Source organism: Apis mellifera, linkage group LG9 (assembly GCF_003254395.2).
Source record: "Apis mellifera strain DH4 linkage group LG9, Amel_HAv3.1, whole genome shotgun sequence".
NCBI classification, from domain to species: Eukaryota; Metazoa; Arthropoda; class Insecta; order Hymenoptera; family Apidae; genus Apis; species Apis mellifera.
The window spans coordinates 2,045,990-2,053,232 of NC_037646.1; positions in this window are offsets into that span (position 1 = coordinate 2,045,990).

The window sequence follows — 7,243 nt, forward strand, 5'->3', positions numbered from 1 at the left end:
GAAATTCCAAATTTGAAGTTAAAATTTTTGTCATATCTGAATTCAAATTGAAGGTTAAAATTTTAAATTAAATTTGAAGTTCAAATTATATTTGAGTTCAAAGTGAAGTTCAAATTTAGTTAAATTTGAACTTCAAATTGAAGTTAAATTTTGTTATATCTGAAGTTCAAATGAGTTAAAATAAATTTATTTTGAAGTCCAAAATTTAATATATTTGAAGGTTTATTTATATTCGAAGTTCAAATTGAAGTAAAATTTTAATTAATTTGATTTTCAAATTATATTGAGTTCAAAGTGAAGTTCAAATTTATATTTGAGTTCCAAAGTGAAAATTCAAATTTAGTTAATCTGAAATTCAAATTGGAAGTTAAAAGAACTAATTTTATTTGAAGTCCAAAAATTAATATATTTTGAAAGTCAATTTATATTCGAAGTTCAAATTGAGAGTTGAAAAATTTTTTAATTTAATTTTGAAGTTCAATTATATTTGAGTTCAAAGTGAAGTTCAAATTTATTTGAGTTCAAAGTGAAGTTCAAATTTTAGTTATATCTGAAATCAAATTGAAGTTAAAAATATCAATGTTTATTTGAAGTCCAAAAATTAATTATATTTGAAGTTTATTTATATTCGAAGTTCAAATTCGAAGTTAAAAATTTTAAATAATTTTGAAGTTCAAATTATATTTGGTTCAAAGTGAAGTTCAGAATTTTTAGTATATTTGAAGTTCAAATTTGAAGTTAAATTTTAATTATATTGAATTCAAATGAAGTTTAAATTTTTGTTATATCTAAGTTCAAATTGAAGTTAAAATTTTTGTTATATTTGAGGTTCAAATTGAAGTTTAAAATTTGCTGAAGAGTTATTTTATACTTGAAGTTTCAATATTTGAAGTAAATATGAATCTTTATTGTAATCCGAAAATTTAATGTAATATTTGAATTTAATTTATTATTCGAAGTCAAATTGAAGTTAAAATTTTAATTAATGTTTGAAGTTCAAATTAGTGAAGTTCAAGGAAGTTCAAATTTTTAGTTAAATGAACTTCAAATTGAAGTTAAAATTTTTGTTATATCTGTATATCTATATGAAGTTAAAAAAATTTTATTTGAAGTCCAAAATTTAATTTATTATTGGAAGTTAATTATATTCGAAGTTCCAAATTGAAGGTAAAATTTTAATTAAGTTTGGAAGTTCTAAATGTTATATTGAGTTTCAAAGTGAAGTCAAATTATATTTGAGTTCAAATAAGTCAATTTAGTATATCTGAAATTCAATTGAAGTTTAAAATATTAGGTTTATTTGAAGTCCTAAAAAATTAATTTATATTGAAGTTAATTTATATCTTTGAAGTTCATTGAATTTGAAGTCAATTTCAAAAATGAATAAAAGTTAAATATTGAAGTTCAAATTTATATTTGAGTTCAAGTGAAGTTCAAAATTTTAGTTATATTTGATTATGTGAATTCAAATTAGTTAATTCTAATTTTAGTATATCTGAAGTTCAAATTGAAAGCGTTAAATGTCTTAGTAATTATTTGAAGTTCGTAAGTTAAGATTGAAAATTGTTTATATGAAGTTCAAAGTTGAAGTTCAAATTTTGTTATATTTGAAGTTCAAATTTATATTTGCAGTTAAAATGAAGTTCAAATATTAGTTATATTTGAAGTTCAATTTTATATTGAAGTTATTTATATTTGAAGTTCAAATTAAAGTAAAATTTTTGTTATATTGTGAATTCAAATTATATTTAGCTAAGTGAAGTTCAAAATTTTAGTTATATTTGAAGTTCATTATACTTGAAGTTCTATGTTTATATTTGAAGTTCAAATAAGTTAATTTATTAAATTGAAGTAAAATTTTAATTATATTGAATTCAAATTGAATAAAATTTTGTTATATCTGAAGCAAATAAGTTAAAATTTTTTATATTTGAAGTTCAAATTGAAGTTAAAATTTTTGTTATATGAAGTCAAAATTTATATTTGCAGTTAAAAGGGAAGTTCAAATTTTAGTTATATTTGAAGTCAATTTTTATACTTGAAGTTTCTAGTTTATATTTGAGTTCAAATTGAAGTAAAATTTTTGTTATATCTGAAGTTCAAATTGAAGTTAAATTTTGTTATATTCTGAAGTACAATGAAGTTAAATTGTTTGTTATATCTGAAGTTCAATTAAGAAAAGTTTAAAATTGAAGTTCAAATGTTATATTTGAGTTCAAATGAAGTTCAAATTTTCATTATATTTGGAGTTCAAATTAAAGGTTAAAATTTTAATTATATTGAAGTTCAAATTAATTAAATTTTAGTTATATTGAAGTTCAAATTGTTAGTTATATTGAATTCAATTAATTAAATGTTGTTATATCTGAAGTTCAAATTCAAGTTAATTTAAATTTTATTTTGAATTCCAAATTTAATTAAATTTGAAGTTTAATTATATATTGAAGTCAAAAATTAGTATAATTGAAGTTCAAATTTTTGTTATATCATATGAAGTTCAAATTTGAAGGTAAATTTTGTTATATTTGAGTACAAGTTGAAGTTAAATTGTTGTTATATCTGAAGTTCAAATGAAGGTATCAAATTTTAATTAATATTTGAAGTTCAAATTTTATATTGAGTTCATTTAAGTCTGAAGTTCAAATTTTAATGTAAAATTTGAATGTCAAATGTAAGTTAAAATTTTTTGTTAGTATCTGAAGTTCAAATTGAAGTTAAAATTAATTTTTATTTGAAGTCCATAGAATTGTATTAGTGATATTGAAGTTTTTATATGTATATTCGAAGTTCAAATTGAAGTTAAAATTTTAATTAATTTTGAAGTTCAAATTTATATTTGAGTTCAAGTAAGTAATTTATATTAAGTTATATATGAAGTCAAATTTTATATACTTGAAGTTCAAATTGAAGTTAAAATCTAATTTTATTTATATGCCTGTATAATAAGTAGTAGAGTTCGAGTTTAAATTATGGATTTCCATAATTGAAGAAAATATAGAAGTTCAAATAATTTGAGTTTATTGAAGTTCAAATTTTAGTATATTTGAAGTTCAAATGTGAAGTCAAATTTTAATATATTTGCAAGTTCTAGTTTATATTTGAAGTCAAATGAAGTTAATATTTATATTGAAGTTCAAATTAAGTTTAAATTTATTTTATTTGAATTCAATATTTTAATGTATATTTTCGAATTTAATTTATATTGAAGTTCAAAATGAAGTTCAATTTTAGTTATATTTGAAGTTCAATTGAAGTTAAAATTGTTTTATATCTGAAGTTCAAATGGAAGATAAAATTTGTAATTTAATTATATTTGAAGTTTCAATTTATATTGAAGATAAATTAAATAAAATTTTGTGTTAAATTGAAGTTTCAAATGTTATTTAGTTTAGTTGAAGTTCAATTTTTATATTTGAAGTTCAATTTATATTGCAGTTCTATTGTTATATTGAAGTTCAAATTGAAGTTAAAATTTTTGTTATATCTGGAAGTTCAAATTGAAGTTAAAATATAATTTTATTTGAAGTCCAAAAATTTAATATATTTTAAGTTTTAATTTATATTCTGAAGTTCAAATTTGAGGAGTTAAAATTAATAATTGATGTAAATTATATTGAAGTTCAAAGTAAGTTCAAATTTATATTTGAGTTTCAAAGTGAGTATATCTATAATTTTAGTTATATCTGAAATTCAAATTGAAGTTAAAAATACTAATTTTATTTGAAGTCCAAAAATTAATAGTTAATTTGAAGGTTAATTTTATATTCGAAGCATTGATTTAAATTTAATATAATATTTGATGTTTAATTTAATGTTATGAAGTTCAAATTTATATTTGAGTTTCAAAGTGAAATCAAATTTATATTGAGTTTCAAAGTTGAAGTGTCAAAATGTTTTTATTATATCTGAAATTAAATTGAAGTTAAAATACTAATTTTTATTGAAGTCCAAAAATTAATTATATTTGAAGTTTTAATTTATATTCGAAGTTCAAATTTGAAGTTAAAATTTTAAAAATATTTTGAAGTTCAAATTTATATTTTGTTAAGTGAAGTTTCAAGTTTGAGTCAATGAGTTAATTATATTCAAATTTCAAATGTAATGTTATATTGAAGTTCAAATGGAAGTTTTAAATTTTTGTATATTGTTAAATTAAGTAATTTGTATATTGAAGTCTAATGAATTATTTTAGTCAATTTATAAAAGTTTTAAATATAATGTCAATTGAAGTTAATTTTAATTCATTTGAAGTTCAAAATAGATGAGTAAAGTGAAGTTCATTATTATATGAAATTCAAAGTTAGTAATTAATTATATTTGAAGTTCAAATTGAAGTTAAAATTTTCTGTTATATCTGAAGTTCAATTGAAGTTAAAAATTTTTTATATTGAATTCTATAGTTGAAGTTAAAATTGTTGTTATATCTGAAGTTCAAATTCAAGTTGAAAATTTTAATTTTAGTGTTGAATTCCAAAATTAATAATTATAAGTTTTAATTAATTTGAATGTTCAATTGAAGTTAAAATTTTTGTTATAGATTCTGAAGTTCAAAGTGAAGTTACATTTTGTTTATTTGAAGTAAGTTGAAGTTAATTGTTTATGAAATTCATTGAAGTAAATTATAATTAAATCAATTAAAGTTAAGTGAAGTTCAAATTTGTAATTGCCAATTTAAATTTTGTATATATCATTGAAGAAAATTAATTTTAGTCATTAAATTAAGTTATAATCGGAAGTAAATTTAAGTTTAAATTTTATAATTTGAAGTTTCAAATTTATATTGAGTTCAAAGTGAAGTTCAAATTAATGTGATTCTGAGTAATTTAAAATTTGAACTGTCAATTGAAGTTAAAATTTTGGTTATATTCTGAAAAGTTCAAATGGAAGTTGAATTAATACTTAATTTTATTTGAAGTCCTAAAATTTAATATATTTAAGTTTTAATGTTTAATTTCGAAGTTCAAATTGAAGTTAAAATGATAATTAATATTGAAGTTCAAATTTAATTTGAAGTTCAGTGAAGTTCAAATTTTAGTATATTTGAAGTTCAAATTGAAAGCCAAATTAATTATATTTGAAGTTCTAGTTTATTATTTGGAAGTCAAATTGATTCATAATTTTGTTATATCTAAGTTCAAATGGAAGTTAAAATTATTCTGTAATTATGAGTTCAAATGGAAGTTGAAATTTTTTTATATCTAAGTTCAAATTGAAGTTTTAAAATTTTTTTATATCTGAAGTTCAAATTGAAGTTAAAATTTTGTTATATTTGAAGTTCAAAGTTTATATTTGAAATTAAAAGTGAAGTTCAAATTTTAGTTAATTTGAAGTTCAAATTTATACTTGAAGTTCTAGTTTGATATTTGAAGTCAAATGAAGTTAAAATTTTTGTTATATCTTGAAGTTCCAAAATTCAGTTAAAAAGTTAATTTTTATTTTGAATTCCAAAATTAATTATATTTAAAGTTTTAATTTATATTTGAAGTTAAAAGTGAAGTTCAAATTTTAGTTGATATATTGAAGTTTCAAGTTGAATTGAAAATTGTTGTTATTATCTGAAGTTCAAATGGAAGTTAAAATATAAATTTTATTTGAAGTCCAAAATTAATTATATATTGAAGTTTTAATTTATATTTGAAGTTCAAATTGAAATTAAATTTTGTTATATTTTTGAAGTTCAAATTTATTATTTCAGTTCAGTGAAGTAATTAGTATATGAGTCAAATTTATTATTTGAAGTTTTATTGAATTATTGAAGTTATTTTTTTCTAATCATTGAAAATTTTGTTTTATCTGAAGTCAATATTTTTTATTAGTTTCATGGAGTAAATCTTATTTGGTCCAAATTATTTAGTTTTAATTTATATTGAAGTTCATGAATTAAAATTGTAATAATTTAAGAAATTTTTATATCTGAGTTCAAAGTGAAGTTAAAATTTTGTATATCTGAAGTTCAAATTGAAGTTTAAATTTTAATTATTATGAAGTTGCAAATAGAATGGTTTACAATTTTTGTTATATTGAAGTCAATATGAAGTTTAAAATTTTGTATATATCTGAAGTTCAAAATTGAAGTTAAATTTCTGTTATATTGAAGTTCAAATTTGATGAATTATTTGTCCAAATAAATTTTTATTATTTATGAAGTTCAAATGAAGTAAAATTTTAATTAATTGAAGGTTCCAAATTTATATTTGAGTTCAAAGCGAAGTTCCAAATTTTAGGTATATTTGAAGTTACACAATTAAGTTTAAAATTTTAATTAATTTGAATGGTCAAATTTAAGTTAAGATTGTGATATTCTGATAGGTGTCAAATTTGAATTATAATTTTTGACTTGATATTTGAGTTGAAGTTTTGAAGTTAAATTTATAGTTGAAGTAATTCAAATTTAAATATTATTGGAATTCCAAATTTATGCATAATTTGAATTCAATTTATATTTAGTGTCAAATTGAAGTTAAATTTTTTGTTAATATCTGGAAGTTCAAATTGAATTACAATTTTTGTTATATTTGAAAAGTACAAGTGAGTATAAATTGTTGTTATATTGAAGTTCAAATTGAAGCGCTAAAATTTAATTAAATTTGAAGTCAAATTTAATTGAGTTTCAAGTGAAGTTCAAATTTTAGTTAAATTGAACATTCAAATTGAAGTTAAATATTTTGTTATATCTGAAGTTCAAATTGAAGTTAAAATTATTACATTTTTATTTGAAGTCCAAAATTTAATTATATTTGAAGTTTTAATTTATATTTCAAGGCAATGAAGTTTAAAATTTTTAAATTAATTTTGAAGTCAAATTTATATTTGCAGTTCAAAGTGAAGTTCAAATTAAATATATTTAGCAAGTGAAAGTTCATTATAAATTGCCCATTGAAGTTCAAATTTAGTTAATATCTGAAATCAAATTGAAGTTAAAATACTAATTTATTTGAATCCTAAATTAATTATATTTGAAGTTTAATTTTATTGCGAAAGTTCAAATTGAAGTATTAAAATGAATAATTAATATTTGAGGTTCAAATTTATATTTGAGTCAATGTATGAAGTTCAAATTTTTAGAATTTCAATTTATTTTGAACTAGTTCGATATCTGAAGTTCAAATTTTATTAAATTTGGATATTTGAAGTTCAATGAGTTTAAATTTTGTTATGAAGTTCAAAATTGAAGTTCAAATTTTTGTTATATCTTGAAGTTCGAAAAAATTTTGTATATTGAAGGTAAATGGAAGTTTACAAA